Source organism: Pseudochaenichthys georgianus, chromosome 6 (genome assembly GCF_902827115.2).
Source record: "Pseudochaenichthys georgianus chromosome 6, fPseGeo1.2, whole genome shotgun sequence".
NCBI classification, from domain to species: Eukaryota; Metazoa; Chordata; class Actinopteri; order Perciformes; family Channichthyidae; genus Pseudochaenichthys; species Pseudochaenichthys georgianus.
The window spans coordinates 27,979,561-27,997,854 of record NC_047508.1 but is presented as its reverse complement, the minus strand read 5'-3'; the positions used below and the strand labels follow the sequence as shown (position 1 = coordinate 27,997,854).

The window sequence follows — 18,294 nt, the reverse complement described above, 5'->3', positions numbered from 1 at the left end:
ATATTTGGCAAAAAAAGTGTGTGTTATCACAGCATTGGTGGCTGCAATGAGCCTGTTTGGCACTGCACATTTCTTCCCATTAATGTACCGCTCGCTACAGTGGAATTTGTGCAACAATCCCCACGCAAATACACAATGTACCCGCGACTGTTACAATGAAGGCTCGATAATCAGCTCACGGCATGGTGTAAGCAGGGGTAAAGTATTATTTTTATAGGTAGTGTGTGGACCTCACATAGGGGGGTCCATACACTACCTAATACATGCTCCACCAGGAAGATTTTTTTTTTTAAATTCATCAATCTGGTGCACTTTGAGAGCAAAATGAAGAGATCTATGGATACCTCTCTCAACAACACCCATTTGAAACAGAACTTTAAACAGATTTACTTTTTCTTTATGGATATTTTACAAATCACCCTTTTAAACTTTATTCTTTTTTTACTGTCATATAGTATTTCATACCTGTTTTTCATTTATTCTCTTCCATCCATCCATCTTCTCCCGCTTATCCGTGGTCGGGTCGCGGGGGTAGCAGTTCCAGCAGAGAGCCCCAAACTTTCCTTTCCCTGGCGACATCAACCAGCTCTGACTGGGGGGTCCCAAGGCGCTCCCAGGCCAGCGAAGAGATATCCCTTCACCTGGTCCTAGGTCTACCCCTTGGTCTCTTCCCAGCTGGACGTGCCTGGAACACCTCCCTAGGGAGGCGCCTAGGTGGCATCCTAACTAGGTGCCCGAACCACCTCAACTGGCTCCATTCGACGCGAAGGAGGAGCGGTTCAACTCCGAGTCCCTCCCGGATGACCGAACTTCTCACCTTATCCCTAAGGGAGACACCAGCCACCCTGCGGAGAAAACCCATCTCGGCCGCTTGTATCCGCGATCTCGTTCATTCGGTCATGACCCATCCTTCATGACCAACGAAAATGGCCCGGTAGACAGAGAGCTTTGCCTTCTGGCTCAGCTCCCTTTTCTTCACAACGGTGCGGTAAAGCGACTGCAGTACCGCTCCCGCTGCTCCGATTCTCCGGCCCATCTCACGCTCCATTGTTCCATTTATTCTCTTGTTTTTTTATAACTATAATGATCATATAAACGTGTGCCTCGGAAATAATTGTTTACATTAATCGTGACCAACACGTTTGAGACCCACTGAGATAACTAAAGTTAACTATCTAAACACTCAGAGAGTCCTTTAGTTCACTGAGCCTCTCAGTCTGACTGGAGAAGACTCTCCCTTCACCTTGTTGTTGAAAAAACTCCTTATATCCGTTAGCGTAGCTCGCTAGCACCAGAAGCTAACAACAACGATCTCCGGTAGCGGTGCGCTCTCTCTCTCGCTCGCCCACGCATACAAAATTGCTCGCTACGCACGCACGCACGCACACACACACACACACACAGACACACAGACACACAGAGAGAGAGAGAGAGCCGAGCTGGAATGAAACACATAGACCCAGACATAATTGTACTGTACTGTATAATATTATTTTCGAATCAATAATTTTTGTAATTAGGATTTTTTTTTTTTTTTTTTTTTAATAACCATTCCCCCCCCTGTCATGCCTCTGCGCCCCCCACTTTGATAAACACTGGGTTAAAGGCACACTACTTGAATAAAGCAGTACACACCTCAATAAATTATTCTTTTTTTTTTATCACCAGGAAACAATTTAGATGTAATGGATTTCTTTTAAAATATCAATTGCACAGTTTCCTAAATGTCCCCTGAAGCCACGGTGGACAGTTATTTGCCAGAGGCAGAGCCTAAGCTTTGCCTCTTGTTACTCAGCTGGAGCATCCAGCTATCCACTTAGCACTTTGCTAATATGTCCGGCACCCTGATATAAGCAGGAGCTGCCTCTTCAACTGCAGGTGTGAATAGCTTTGTGTGCTTTTTGTGCACTGGCTGAACAAGAAAATAAAACGACTTCCCTTTCAATTTACATATTTTACGGATCTACAAAGCCATTGTGTTAAAAAACTCTATAATGAGCAGGAAATTACATTTTGTGCTTTCAAAGGTAGCGATGGGTTCAAGTTGCCATAAACTGAACAAACAAGCAGCAGAGAAGTGAGAGGTTGGTGACAGATAAGACTACATTCCTGTGACTCAAAAAGTACGTGGCCTTCCTGTTTCCTCTGAATATCAAACCACACCTGGAGGTGTACGAGACCTGTCCAAGTATAACTGGTTTCTACAGCCTCAGGGCCCTTTTTACTCTGACAATAACACTGTGGTGCATAACGCTGGCTTCCTTATTCGTTTAAATGAGACCACTGAATTGGCACAACAGGGGTTCATGTTGAGGAAGCCTTAGTCAAAAGAAGAAAAAAAAACACAGGGTGTCATTGTGCAACACACTGCACTGAATACCGGGGAATACCTCCTGGTGCGTTACTTTCAGCATTTCAATTGAGAGGGAAAATCTTGCTGCTGCGATTTAGCTTCCCCAACTCGGCAGTTTCTGACATCTACATCTTTATGTATTGATTACATCTTTTTCTTACACTGTTCAGGGACACCAATGACAAAAATATTTTTGTTGTATTAACTGTCTGAACTTAAAGAGAACCAATAAGAAAGTATGATTGTTCCGTTCTTTTTTTATTTAGCTCAATTCATTGTGTTGGTGATCAAATGTAACTGTCAGTGATGGAGACTCCACCGCGATGATGCCAAGATTCGTTGCCACCTTTTAGTTTCTCTTCAAAAGTGGGAGATGTTGACGTCAGAATTACAACTTGCAGTCTTGCGTTCATTTTTCCCCCACTTGAATGCCGCAGAAATATACTCTTTCAATCTCAGAAGAATGGTGTTTGAGGTCATGGGGAGCGCTAGATAGCTTTTATACGCTAGCAAGTGTTGGTGTTGTGAGGCTGTTTGCTAGCTAGCAGCTGTTAACTGTGATTTTGTCAGCATGCTTCAACTCAGTGTCTGGTACCCCGACATACAAATAAAATCGAAATTTAAGGAAGACTGCAGACAATTTCTGTAACTTTCAAAACGTGTTAATCTTTCAAGCAATGCCAGTTCATGCAGTGATGGGCCAGGAGCTTGAAAGTAAGAAGAGTTAGCAGGTTTTTTTTAACTTCTACTACGAGTGCAACATGGTTGTGCTCAGGGCGAAGCAATCAATCCATGGAATAGTTTGAAGCTGTTACTGTTAGGAGCTGGACAAACACACTTTAACTTTACTAGCTAGTTCTTATAACCTGCCAAACAGCATTTCACCTAAACAGCAGCAGGTGCAGATTAATTGTGGTGCAGTAGAATCTTTAAAATAATCTAGTTTAAATATAGGCTTGTTAAATGTACGAACCAATTTGTTAGAGACTTCTGGGTGTGTTTAAGCTCATCTTTGTAGCATTGATTGTGTTGTAACTTACTGAAAATGAGCTACATTTGTTAGCTACATCTGCAGTTTAAAAAGGGGGAACAAGTCTTTTCATAAAGTAAAATGACTCCTTTGTCTCAGCACAGAGGATGCATAGTGTTTTGGGTGACTTTTCCAGATGGCTGACGCATGCTCATTTGCTTTCCAGCTGCTATCAGTCTCTTTTTCACAGTAAGGTGATCCTCGCTTGTGATCCCAGCTGTATCTTTGCAGCAAATTCCAGGGTATCAGCAGTCAAACACTCAGCGTCTTTTGAAAAGCACTACCACACCCCATCCATACACAAGAGAATAAAACATTCATGGACACCGATTTAATTTTTACGATTAGTTTCTTTAAAAATAGTCTTCTTTAGGGTGCGTTTCTTACACATTGTAGCTAACGTCAGCATGCATAGAACTGGAAAGAGCTCTGAGTCAGTCAGTGCACTCGATGCAGAGGAAATCCAAAATCACTCCCATTTAGATAAGACCGTCAATTTCTGTCAGATCCAAGAGCCAAGAATGAAGTCTGCCTTGCAAAACCCAGAGAATATGCCCAAACGTGTCCTAGCATTTTAACAGTATTGATTGACGAAATCATCTGCTTTTCTAAGTAGCATTTGTAGTGAACTATTGACTGGAGGGGATCTATTGTAGAATGCAAAATCCTGTTTTTCTCCCCTCACCTGATGCTTTTCTAAAAATCTATACCTATTTGGCAAACAAATATCCACTACATTACCCAAAGGGCTCACTCGTATTATTTTCAAATACCCTGGGTTGCTGGGCATTTTACTTCCTCTTGCTTAATTCTCCCAGTGTCTGTCAGATCCAGTCATTCTTTTGCATTTGCATTTAGACACATACTTTTCTTTTCATTTACCAATTCCTTGTTTTTGCACCTGGAAAAATGTTGTCACAATGCAGCAGGCTGACAAAGAACTAAGTCCTGGTTTCACACAGCCAGTATAGTTTTAACACAATGGAGGGTAGACAGAAATAACTCTTTCTAAAGCATCCAATTGGAACCACACAGCTCAAATAAGACCAAGCAGGGAGGACTCTCAGATACAGAAAGCATGAAGGGTGTATGAAAGGAGAGCACAGACAGGCCTCACAGCGATATGCAGCGGAGTGACACCCATGCAGCTGGATTATTGCTTTTATCATCACAACTGGAGGGAAAGGTTTTTAGGCACAGACATAAAATCTGACTATAAAACTGCAGTGCAAAACGTTGGCTTCCTCATTCAGTTTGCTGAAACCACCACATTGCAGGTTGTCACAGCTGAAAAGTAACGGTGCACTTTCATCATGAAACACACTGCACTGAATATGCAATATATATATTATATAATGAATATGAATATATAATGCCTTATAACAAGAACCGAAGCCCCAACAGCTCGAATAAAACCAAGAAGGGAATATTTAGACTTACAGAAAGCATGAAGGGTGTTTGAAAGGAGAGCTGGAGGATCTAGGGATGAGCATAGACATGCCTCACAGCGATATACAGCGGCGTTGACATCCATGCAGATGGATATTTGCTTTTATCAACACAACTGAAAGCAAAGCAAATATGTCGGAGAGAAAGGTTTATTTGGCGAAGACATTAAAAATCATCCATTATATTGACAGCCGTGCAAGCAGTGGCAACATTAGGCATTATTCTTGCTTAATCAGTGCTTTCATGCCATGTTTTAACACTATTCAGTTCCAAAAAATGATTGGATCCTGGATAAAGAAAGTTTGGCCTAACAATTTAAGCCATTTCAACAAGTATATTTCTAACTCAACATGCTTTCGAGGCCATTAATCCGTGCCTGCTGCTCTCAGTCCGGCTCTGTGAAACTCTGGGTTGTGACACGGGAGTGCAACGCTGATTGGATTTGATGGCTCGTGCTGTGCTTTGGTTGGAAACCTGCTAGAACCAACTGGAAGTCCTTTGTGCTGTGCTGAGAGCTGGGTGATGAAACCCTTAACTTGTCAGGCTAGTTAAATGATATTCCGACAGCCTACTTTGTTAGCTAATAACACTCCGGATTAACGGTTTAACCATTTTCCCTTGTGGCAACTTCCATATACTGTAATTAGATTTCACTTTTTAAACCCTGACATCATCGGCTGCCACTGATACTCTCAGTGCTCCACGTGGGACGATCCTGTGTCGTATTCTCAGGAATTTACCAGCCAGTTTCAAAAGCGAGGGCATGTGAGAAAACGGAAGCAGCAACTTTTGAATGTGTCTCTCTGGGGCTGCAGCGTATCTGCTCTCCTAATCCTCGACACAAAGCCTAGATGAGCAGCACCTTTGTGTGTGTCAGAATGGCAGGCTTAGGAAACAGGCCTCGGCATGCACGGCTCCTCACAAAGCCGCAACACGCTGGAAACTTAGCTGACATTGAGAACATCCACAGAAACATGGTGGAATAATGCTGTCAGGGATGATAACGGCCATTCGTACACAAAAAAATTAAATTAAATTGTTAAATGTGTAATAGAATGTAATATTAAATCAGTCACATGGGCTTTTTCCCTGCATTTTTAGAACTACATTTAGCAAAAATAACATGTCGTTTTGCTTATTGAATCAAATACTTTAGATGTATTCTTGTTGGCTGATGTTTCTATGTAAACAAAACAAATAGTTCTACACTCGGGTGAAGTCTTTCATTTAAAAAAAAATTGCATTTTTCCATGCGTGTGTGTCAATCTAGTATTGCACCTGGAGGGCATTCAGAGCAACTCCCACAGAGACTCAAAAACATACAAAGGATGTCAGGTTGTAGCAAAAATCTGAGTGCGGCGCTTCCAATTCATAGGAGCCTCTTTTTAATGTTGTATTCGTATCCACCAAGCAAAACTTCTGTTTAAAATTAGATTTGGTTCATTTAGACCAAAGTGAGTCTATGACGTGTAGAACTTCTGATCTAACTAAAGATACGGTTACATCTCTTTCAATATACATCTTTGAACATTAAACATCATATTCAGGAATAGATCACAGACAAAACTTTATTCTGATCTTAAGTTAGGAGGTGAAATATTGAACACATTCAAATGCCATGAATCATTTAAATGCAGTCCATAAGTTCCATTATACCATTCATTAATTTATTTTCAAGCATGTCATATTTTATTTTTTAATATCCTAAACTTGGGATGTGCTGTTTTGAAGCGCACCACATTTAGACGCTGCCATTTTCATTAACACCGTCATGTTTTTTCTGGAGCTCTCAAAGGCAAACCAATTTTGGCAGCCTGGCGTTGGATCAGGCCAACCACCTGTCATCTTATTTCTGCACATGGCCTCTTCTGTCAAACACTCCCTCACATTCCTTCCTGCGCCCCACACAGCACCTGTGATTGGCTCGCCTATTTCCATCACAGCTGTCAGCCTCACCCTCACTGTTAATTAAAGTGATAGACCTCCCAAAAAGCTGTTTACTTAACAGCTTTCACAAAAGTGAGGAAACCAAATATTAAGAGGTATTGTCTGATGCATGTAGATGTATATGGGGCTCTAATATGTAATTCAACATCATATGTGGTGATCTCAGTGCTCATTGTTTTAGCTTTTCAGTAAGAAACGGCAAAACATTCCAGTTCCAGTTTTTAAATGTACGGATGTAATAATTTCATTATCATATATAATAGTCAGGTGAATATTCTTTGGTCGCACGGGTATACAAAGACATTCACACATTTATTTTTACTATTTTCTGACCAACTAATCATATCATTAATTAAAAACGAAAACAATTGTTAGTTGAAGTCATTGAAAAATGACCTATATATCGTTTTTATTTAACCAGGTAAAAGACTCATTGAGATTAAAATCTCTTTTCCAAGAGTGACCTGGCCAAGAGGGGCAGCATGTACGAAGTTATAACAGATAAAACACAGACATGACAGGCAGACAAATACAGCTGTAAAACACAAATAAAATGGCACATTAGCCAGTCAATATGCAAAGTAAAACAAACTATTACAAATCATTCAAAACTGGCAACATTTAAAACGATTTTAGGATATACGAGCACTCACATCTACCAATGGTGTCGTGTTCTCTGTCCTTTTAAGATGGACCTGAATTCCCCCATAGTGATTACATCTGAGAGTTTCAGCTCCTTCTGTACATTGTTCCAAGCTGTGAGGGCAGCATATTTAAAAGCTGTTTTTACCCAGTTTTGTTCTCTCTGTAGGAACCAGCATCTGAATAAAATCTTGGGAGCGCAGGACATAGACTTTCTCTTTGACACATATATGTGCAAATGTAGGAGGGAACCAACCCAAGCAGAGATTTATAAATAAAACCCAACCATGGGAAAGTCTGCGAGCAGACAAAGATGACCAATTAGCAGCAGCATATAAAGTGCAATGGTGTACTCGATATCCATCCAGTAATAAATCGTAAGGCACAATGGTACACAGTATCCAAGCTCTTTAGGCACTGGTGAGAGGCATTCATGTATAGCAGGTCACCATAATCTAATACAGGTAAAAACGTTGCAGATATCAAATTTTTCTTTGTCTGAAAAGAGAAACAGGATTTATTTCTGTAAAAGAAACCTAATTTTATTTTTATTTTATTTTTGTATTTTAATTGTTATTTTATGACAATATTCTTGTATGGAGAAGGGACCCCACATTTTTTCTTTGGAAGCCTACTAACATCACTCCAACATGTTGAAGCTCCAGTCGCACAGACACAAATCAGCCACAGCAGACTGAATGAAACACAAATGTGCAACGTCCCTGCACATTGGCTTCCTGTCAACTTCATCTCCGGGGACTTTAGTTCCCAGAAAGCCGTAATATTCAGAACAATGAGACAACGTCACTTACAGCACATTGATCCAATTCATCCAGGCACTAGAGGCTCATTTGGAACTAAACATTTGTATAGTAGATCATTTTCTAATCATATGCTTCTCGTCATTATCTCATCAGGAGTAGTCCGTAATAGCAGAAAAATAATGGTTCCTAAATTAAAATCTTAAATAGTGAACATTAAACTACTTTTGCAATAAATAAATAATAATAAAAACAAATGTATTACTAATTTTCGACATCAGAAACATATGGTAGTAGTGGGTTATGCAACAAGCTCACTGAAAGCCTCCCTGCCATCTCTGAATAAGCCTTAACGTTGTCATTAGAAGTTGTGAAGTTTGAGTGCAGAACAAAATCAAGCGAAAGACGGCAAGCCATAACAAATAAAGAAAACGCCAAAGAATCCGGCCGACAACTGAGCCAAGATAGAGTTTGTATTCAAAGCCAGCTTCTCACTGTCGCCATGTCTGTGCATTAGTCGACATTATGGATGTTTTTCACAACATTGTATTGGATTCACCTCATTATACTGCACCGGCAATGCCTCTGCAAATATCATCCTTTGATCCATTTCGTAGTGCTAATGCCTCACGGAAAATACAAATCGTGTGTCAGCAGAAAATACCCCTTTTCCTTTTTTGTGAGCTGGCATGTGTGCAGCTTTTTAAGGAAGATAACTATGGACTCCAATGGAAGCACACAGTTGTTCAATTGTTCATGAATATGTGTGCAAATCAGATGCAGAAAGGATGCATGTAAGGTTGCACAAGATCTTTCTATTACAAAATACATTCTGTGCCACAGGAATATTAAAAAGTCCCATAAATTATGTTTTCAAATTGGAGACACAAATTAACCAAACAACCCCTGGATGCAATGCATTAATCATGTAAGTGACAGTTCAACTCGTCCTCATGAAAAGCCAAATTGATGCTGGGTTTAAAGGGAATTCTGAATTTTTTTTTGTCTCCTTTGTGCCCCTTTTTCTGTGATTCGACTCCAACCGACTTTGATGTTTTCAGAAAGTGTAAATGGGAGCAGAGCTGAATGAAGCGGCTGGGTATCGCTGTGTGATTGACTTTCCTTTTCATTTCTGAACACCAGTAGCTAAGCAGAGCCAGTAGCTAAGCACAGCCTCAGCTGTGGATAAAGCATCTGATCTGTGCCCTCAAACATTCAGGCCTCAAACGTATTTACTAGATAGGCTTGTTACAATTATTATCCCAATAAGATAAAACGGAAACAACAGAGGGGGGGGGGGGGAATACTTTAAATGAGGCAAATCTTTTATCACAATGACGCTCAATCAAATTAACCAGTAATCAAGCTTTATTTTTCCTGAATGGCTGCAGTGTTTTGTTCAGCTGACAGTGGACGAGGCCTGAAGGAGTTCCTGAAAAAACGTCCGTTTTCTTTTTTTAAATGCCCCCATTCAGGCCAAAGGAAAGGATTTTTTTTCCCAAGCCCAGTGTTCTCACAGTTGTGCTTGCATCTCAAATAAACCTCCTATGGATTCCTAACTTCACAGAATGGCAGTGGGGGAGGGGAGTCAGGGGTGGATGGAGTTAGGAGGAGGGAGGGGGGAACTGTGTGCCAAAAAGAGCGTTTTATAGAGATGCTGATTTCTTATTCAGTGGCCCTCTGTAAGAACCGAAACCCAGAGGAATGCACATTGAAAGCCACCATACTCATTCAGAGGCCATAATGCATCAGCCCTATATGAGCAGAAAAAGGGTTTCCCCCGGTGGGAAAATAGTGACCCCCCGAACCCAGGGGAAAGATAGCTGCTGTGTGCGGTGCTAGTGCTGCAGAGGTGCATTGTGGGGCGAGCGCTGCCTCTCACCTGCACTGTATGAGAGCGAAAGCCCTCTGGAGGTGGTTCCACCAAGCCCTCTTCTGCCTTCCCAGTGAAGCGAAGGAATAACAACATAAGTCCTGGATGAAGTGCGGAAATGCCGCTGTTGCTAGATCTTAATCAAGGAGAGTGACAATTCATTCTGTGTTCTCTCTTATTTTGCAGATATTTTCATTTTCTTCCATTTTCTTTTACGGTCTGCGGTAGATTATGCCAAAGACATTATGAAGCATGAAGATCGTCATGACAAAACAGGCTGTCACACCTGATAAGCATCATAAAATCACCGACTAAATCTCTGAAGTTAGATGGAGTATACAGGCTGAGCAAATACAATGAGCAGATAAGATTTTTTAAACGTGTTGAGCATTTCTAACAGCCATTTCCACGATATCTGATGCAACTGACAGCCTAGAGGCTAAAAAAACCTAAATATGGTCTAAATTGAAAACAACATTTCAGCCACTAAACTTAATACGAGCTTTGCTTTTTGTATTTTGGTCTCACAGCTTCACTGTAACGTTCCGATGGGACCAACCAAGTGCATACATAAGAATCAGTTGCAGTTAATCTATACCTTGGCAGAGCTGCTTGGATGTGCATTTATTTTCTTATTTCCCCCAAGTTGAAACCAGTATTCACGACTTGTGCCACATTTGGAGGAATTAGAGATGATCCACCGTTCCAGCTGACAGGACTGTGAAACAGATGTTGAATTGAAGACAGATATGCTCAGCAGAGTGAAGCCAAGAATACCTGTGTGTGTGTGTGTGTGTGTGTGTGTGTGTGTGTGTGTGTGTGTGTGTGTGTGTGTGTGTGTGTGTGTGTGTGTGTGTGTGTGTGTGTGTGTGTGTGTGTGTGTGTGTGTGTGTGTGTGTGTGTGTGTGTGTGTGTGTGTGTGTGTGTGTGTGTGTGTGTGTGTGTGGGTTGTGTGTGTGTGTGTGTGTGTGTGTGTGGTGTGTGTGTGTGTGTGTGTGTGTGTGTGTGTGTGTGTGTGTGTGTGTGTGTGTGTGTGTGTGTGTGTGTGTGTGTGTGTGTGTGTGTGTGTTGTGTGTGTGTGTGTGTGTGTGTGTGTGTGTGTGTGTGTGTGTGTCCCCTCTCTCCGCGTCCATGTTTTACCTCTGCCCCAAGCACCTACACAACAAGGCGGTAGATGCATCAGTCCTGTGGTGGAGTTGGAGTAATGACAGCTCATTGGCAGTTGCATAGAGAATGAGTTTCCTGGGTGATATTAGTATTTGCACCGAGTTGTGCATGGCGGTCACATTAGAGTTGCTCTTTATATAAAACCTTTGAAGGACCTCTGTTCAATGGGTCCACAGTCTGGGGAATGCTTTGTACACAGTCAAAGGTCAGGGCTTTTCTTCCTCCCCCTCCCCTCTCACACTCTGGGGTTTTGTTGTTGAGACCATATGGTTCCTTTGCACTTAAAAGACCTCCACGTTTGTTAACGTTTTAAATGCTATTAATGCACCCAAACATGTATTTCCTAATGCAATTCTGGATTCATTTGCATTGTGTCGTACATCAATTTTTATCTAGAAGGAAAATCAATACAGACAGCTTAAACAATGTTTCTCCTCGACCATGAACAGAGGCGTTTAGGCCTTGATTACTTATACACTTCACCATCTTCATCATTTATTTTTGACCATCTTCTTCCTCTAATGAGTCACTATCAGCTACATTTTGTGCCTGCATGATGCAATAAAACCATGACCAAAGAGTTGGGTTTTAAATGCAAATGAAAGTGATATAAGGATGTACATATAACAATGAGTGACTTTGACTGACAGTTCCTAATGATTTATACTCAATGATGATTTGCTTGGATGTTGAACAGATAACCAAACCTCTTTAATACAGATAATTCATCACATAAATGAACACCATGTCCTCTGTGTCTTTCAGGTTGTTGCCGTTGAAACTCTGCAGGCAGGATAAGAGTTGGCTTCAGATCCCATTGGTCTCACAAAATGCAGAGGGAGTTAACCCGCTTCACCGACTGTACCCCTGATTGGTGAGTGATGAAGTCCTCCGGTCAGTCACTGAACTGTGACCAGTCATCAACATGGAACAGTTATTTATACATTTATTTACTTGGAAGACTTTTTGGTCAATCTCGATGTTGTACAATCCAAGCCAGAAGTGCTACAAGGCTGAAGGTCCATGCAGCATGGGTAATGACACTGAAAATGACACAAAATACTTTCTATTACGCACATATTTTTTATTTTGCTAAGATATTTTTATTGGAAAGGTTTGATGTTTAGTAGTGAAACAACATTAATTTGGTTTGTTTTAGCTAGCACAATGCATATGATGTCCTCTGACAACTTTCAATGACTTTTAGAGCTAGTACTAGGCTAGCTGCTTTAATTGGAGTCTGCAACACTGCATTTTGTTTTCCACAGCTTTGTGCCGTATATCTGGAGTCAGACAAAATGAGACTATATAGTGAACCAATCTAAACACTGATGGAGTCCTTATTCTTTAGCCATTACATTCTGCAATCAACATTTAACCCACAATCATCGGTTAAAGCCAAAAACCTGTCTATTGCCACTTTAACGTTATATAAGAGCTGTGATATTGTTGTTCCAAGGTTTAGATATTACATTAGACTGTCGACATTCATCATAAAAACTCAGAAATGTTCCAATCAATAAGCAATTCAGGCTTGGAAATGGTTTGAACGTGAGTGGCAAATGTTCCTATATTTTGTGGCGGCTGAAGCATAACAGCCTTCAGGTGGTGTCTTCCAATATTTTATGCTGAATTTTTGTTTTAAAGTGTGTCGACTATGTGGGTGGTCTCGCACCGCTAACACTTGTTGCAGGAGACCACAAGTGTGTTTGGTTTGTTTTGAACAGTCCAGCTGTCTTCTGATATACTGATGTAACTTTTGACTGCAGTCCTAGACTTTTTGTTTTTGATTCTATTGCTAATATTTTGTATGTGCCGTGATTTATTATACAATGTGAGTTAGTAGACTTTGGCATATATTTTGAGCCAGATGACATGGAAGCATGTAGAATATATTTGCTTAAAGAAAGTTTAAACGTCTCCTCCCTCTAGCAGCTTTGACAAAAAATGCTGTTACAGCTGAACCTGGGGTGGATTTAGAAAGTCATAATTCTTGAATGCAAACATTTGCAACTTGTAAACGCATCTGCAGCAGAAACAAATGAAGGTAAAGCGTAAAAAGATATATACAAACTAAAAGCACTGATAAAAAAAAAAGCTTTGGCCAATCAACCCTGAGGTTTTCATGTGACAGAAACATGAACAGTAAAACGGCTCGATATCAACACACTGGATGTTTGTTCAAATAGAAAAGCCTGTGTTATTTGTTGACGACCAATTAATCAATTGAGAGACTACCACAGAGAATTAAAGTATTTGGAGTCCTGGAGTGATGTGCCAGAGAGTCGCTAATGATTTCAGGGCACATGGCAGTGCTTGGCAACTGACTCCCCAAAACACAGAGCAGAACATAAGCCCCCGGGCGGTCTCAGACCTCTAATTGGGCTCTCACCAGTGACGGCCTTGACTAATACTAAGCACTGGTCACATACAAATAGAGAGGAGAGGCAAAGTTTATTATTCTTAGTGGCAAAGGAGAATGAAAGCTGGCCTCTTTTTGGAGGTACCTCAACGGGATTGGTGCCAAACTGGAAAGATACATCCGTTCCCAGCAGAGACGCATGGCTGACATTCTAACTGACAACAGCGCTCATTGTTGAGGTATTCCTGTGCTGCTGCCGTTGTTGTTTTCTCAGGAACACACTGCTTTATTCTCTAATAAACTCAGATCAAGTTGATAATCCAACTAATATGTCCTTCTTGGAAGATTAAGCAATAAATAAAAACAGACATTGGCAATGTACCTCCTATTCTTGGATAAGTGATGTTCTTTGGAGATTACTTTTGTTTTTGTCTAAGACTTAGCAGCAACAATAGAGTTTTTAATAGAAAAAACTATTTCATACAAAACAAAACATTATGTGGGACTCTGACCTCAATATTCAAACATGTTGTTATCGTCATACAATTCAGGGTTTCTCACAAACTTTTCAACAGCTTGGCCGCCTCACAGCCTTTGACATGATAAACAAACAGATTCAATATTCCTGAATACACAGGGAGTGCTGGGGAACTCCAGTTCGAAACCCGCTCCTGCCGCCACTGCGTCAGGCCGTTGTGTCCATGGGCAAGACTTCACCCGGATTTGCTCCTGTGGGTATTGTCCACAGGACATGACAATATCAATGTGTACTTGTAAAAGCGCCTCGATGACCTCGAGGCGTGAAGATGGACGGTGTGGCGCAGTGCGCTGTGCAATGATCATCAGATCAAGGGGTGAAACCCGCCGCTGCTGCGTCTGTAAAGCCGGTGTGTCCAAGACACTTCACCTGAACTTGCTCCTGTGGGTATTGTCCACAGTTTCTGACCATTGCATGTATCATATATGTGTAATGTATAGCGCTATATATGTATATATATATATATATATGTATATATGTATATATATATATATATATATATATGTGTATGTGTAAAGCGCTTTGAGTCATTGAAAAAGCGCTATAATAAATGTAAGGAATTATTATTAATAGAAACCATTTCATCCGTATAAATGACTACGTTATTTATGCCTAATTACCATTTAATAATACCAAACGTTATTATCAGTTGGGTTAATTAAGGTGACTTTGCACAAATTATAACTGATAATAATGCTGATTGAGCATGTTCATTTTTAAAAGGCAGACACAAATATCTATATTAATTTATGTGATTTATCACTTGTTGCAGTTTGCATTGATATGTGAGAGTAGCCTCCTTCATAAAGTTAATACTGCAGATATTTTGAGAAACTGTTTAGATTATTTACCAAGTTATGCTCCCGTCAGACACTGTAGTTCAAAGCCAGAGACCGGAACTGCAAATTGGAGCAAAGTGATATATTGGATATTTATTTCCCATCTTGAAAATATAGATCGAACGTGTGAAACTGCTCTGACGATCAACAGCGAAAGAGGAAAAATATACAACCACTGCTCGTGCCTTTGAGAGAGTTTTTAATATCCAAATGCAAGCTAATTATGTCGCACATATAACAAAATTGTTGTTGTGGAAATTGTTGAAAGTAGTTCTGGATCACAGGAAACTAACGACAGGTTGAAGAGAACAACATGTTGAGTATTCCTGGTTTGATGTTATCAGGAGGATGTCTTTTCTTGAATCCCTTGTTTATTCTGTTGTGTTTTTGTGTGCTGGTGGTCAACCCGCACACATGCAGACAATGTTAATTCCATTCACTGTGTTGAGGTAAGAGTCCAGCAATAGAGCCCAGCAGATGCTCTAACCTGTCAGCAGGGAGAGGGGAGCGTGGAGCCCCGCTGTGCAGCAACTGAGCTCAGACCTCCCACATTTGTTTGAAGTGGTCGAGTCATGAGCAGCGAGTCTTTGACACTCACTCTGACAGGTGGTCAACAGGATGATTCAAAACAAACAGACGGAAATCCTCTTGTTAATTAACCAGCAGAGCAAATAACTTTTTATTTAACTTTAATTTAATATTATTAACAGAATATTTATTAATTTGTTTTTGGAATGCTGGCAAACAGTCAATGATGCACTTTAAGTACTAAGTTACACAAAATAAAAAGTAATGTATTTAGAAGGTGTCAGTAACCAACACAATGTCATCTTTAAAATTACAAGAATACAATACTGCACAGTGCAAATGAAGCTGGAAAATCTTTAATATGAATAAAAAAACGCATGTAATACTGTGGACTCTATATGAATGACTTCATGTACACGAAGTAGGTGATTATGTAAGCTATATGCATGTGTACATGACAATGATATGTTCATGTTAAAAAAACATGTACATTTAAAATGTCAATTATAATTTATGACCTGCATGTGCGGTTAATATTTAGTGTTGCAGGGTTATACAATGGAGAATAATCTAGTCGTAAACTGATGACAGTTGATGGGTTTGTTTATGTTGGCATAAAGATGAACCTGTCACTCAACTTTATTCAAACCACACCCATATTGTCCTGGTGAAGCTGATTTGGGTTTTTATTTGTTCAACAATATAAATATATCACTTGCATATATTTAAAAGGTCTAAATCTGATGTTAAGTTATCTTAACTCAAGGTCCACTTACTTTGCGTTTCACAGAGCTTGAGATGATAATATATAGACTCAGATCTTTCAAGCATTTTAAGGAAGTATAAATGAATGAAACTTAAAGTTGGGGTTAAAAAAATCTCTGCTGCTTAAAACTATTTATTTCCAATCTAGAAAGAATTTCTGGATTTTTCGGGAAGACAATTAGACGGACATGAAGTTATCATGTAAAGTCTCAAATGTAGTTTCTCCTCTTAAGCCCACACAGCAACATGTCTTTGACTCCAGATCTTTCTCAGTGAACCTTTTCTAACATTCAGATTGCAAAGCGTTTAAAATTAACCAACAGCACACAGGGATACGCTTATCGGTCATGTGATAAAGGGTGTGCAGTTACAAAAGATGACACCAAACCAGTTCCACTGTGAAAGATATTGACAAAAATGATAGCGTGTCTTCTATCCCCGTATGTAAGAAAAGGGGCCAGACATTTGCCTGGAGTTCATCACGCTAACGTGTTGTGTTGGCGCTGGTTTTACAGGCTGGGTGAGATTACACATGGATGTGAAAAATAGCACAAATGTCTAATCAAAGCAGACATCGACTGCTTTGCATAATGTTAGACCCACGGTTTTCCAACTGGTGCATACCTCTGACGTGACACAAATAGTCCTGACACTTTATTTTGTAACACCTCTTCTCTCTGCCTGTGTCAGTCTCATAAGTTGATGGATGAAACAAAGGCAGGCGAGGAGGTGGCGGTCCAGAGGTGCAGGCCTCAGGTGTGAACAGGTGTGTGGGTTCACTGCTATGCTGGAATGAGAGCAGTTCCAGGTGCACAGCTGCGGGGTGTGGCTCACTCGTTTATATACACCGCCTCCCGGCCTGTGTTGAAATACTGAGTCCCTGGGAAGGAGGGAGAGGCGCTGGGTGGGGTTTCTGTGTGAATTGAATCTTGCATTGACATAACTTTGAAAAGGAACTTTGAAGGAATAAAAGAGTGTACCTTCGGAGTTGAGGGTTAGAGGGCGATAGAGGGGGAAATGGTGAGAAAAAAAGGGCAAAGCTCACGTTTTTGAATTCTATGTGTGTAGGCGTGAGTGATGTGTATATTCAAGAAACAGTAGGGCCATAAGCAAACACAGTGACAAAGAGTGACGTTTGGGAGGTTGCATGTCTGCGAGCTAAATGCGTGGTAGTCTGGTCTCCTAGGAAACTATTGTCCTCATCAATCCATGATTAAACAACGTTGGAAATTTGCAATCCTGCTGTAACACATCCTGGTGAATTTCTGTGGAAGGAACACGTCGGTATTGAACTTCGCTAAGCCCTGGACAGCATCAATCTCAGCCTCAGGACAGATTAGTTTGGAGACAAGCTCTCTGTCTACAGGGTACATGATCTCTGAAGTCTTCTCCATCAAAGGTCAGAGCAGCCGAGTGAAGAGGAGCAGCGGGGCGTTGTGTTAGCTAGTACATTTGAAAAGAGAAATGGGTCAGTGGCTACTGCTGATGGGCTCGCTTGTGCCACAAATACAAGCCCACACATGCTGTCAGGGGACACGCGTACTTATATGTGGACAGTGATGCAGGGAAGCCATCACAGATTGTTTGTATGGATTTGGAGCTTGCCATTCTGCAGCTTTAATCCACATTTCTTTGTACAACGAGGTCCCAGCAGTTCCATTGACTGCTAGACAGCGAGCCAGACAAGCAGTGTGACCTTTCCTGTCCTTGGAACCGTTGATGCTGCGCAATATATTCTGCAGTTGATTCCTTTTTTCGTCCTATGAATTTGAACAACTTTCACTTTGTGTCTGTGCACTGCAGGATATTATTCTTCCCATTACCTCTCAGAACTCCAATCACCACATGTCCTGTGGAGAAACAAAGATGCGAGACACAGTCAAAGATGGAAACAGCGGAGGGAATGTCAATTTCCGCCTATCTGCTCAGAGGACAGGTTTTTTTTTCCTGCAGGGTAAGATTAGGTTAATGTCATATCTGAGATCTAATGAGCTAAAATGAGCTGAAGACAACCTGTGCTCTGACAAATGGTGAAGGTGG

At 40.8% G+C, this 18,294-nt stretch overlaps 1 long non-coding RNA gene across 1 annotated transcript in view; it reads left to right on the top strand.

Moving 5' to 3' along the window:
• LOC117447956 (uncharacterized) overlaps positions 1-18,294 on the top strand; it is a 103,003-nt gene that overhangs the window by 12,057 nt on the left and 72,652 nt on the right. The window contains exon 2 of the long non-coding RNA XR_004552301.2: positions 11,988-12,096. This is a non-coding gene — a long non-coding RNA (uncharacterized lncRNA). The remainder of the gene's footprint in view (positions 1-11,987; positions 12,097-18,294) is intronic.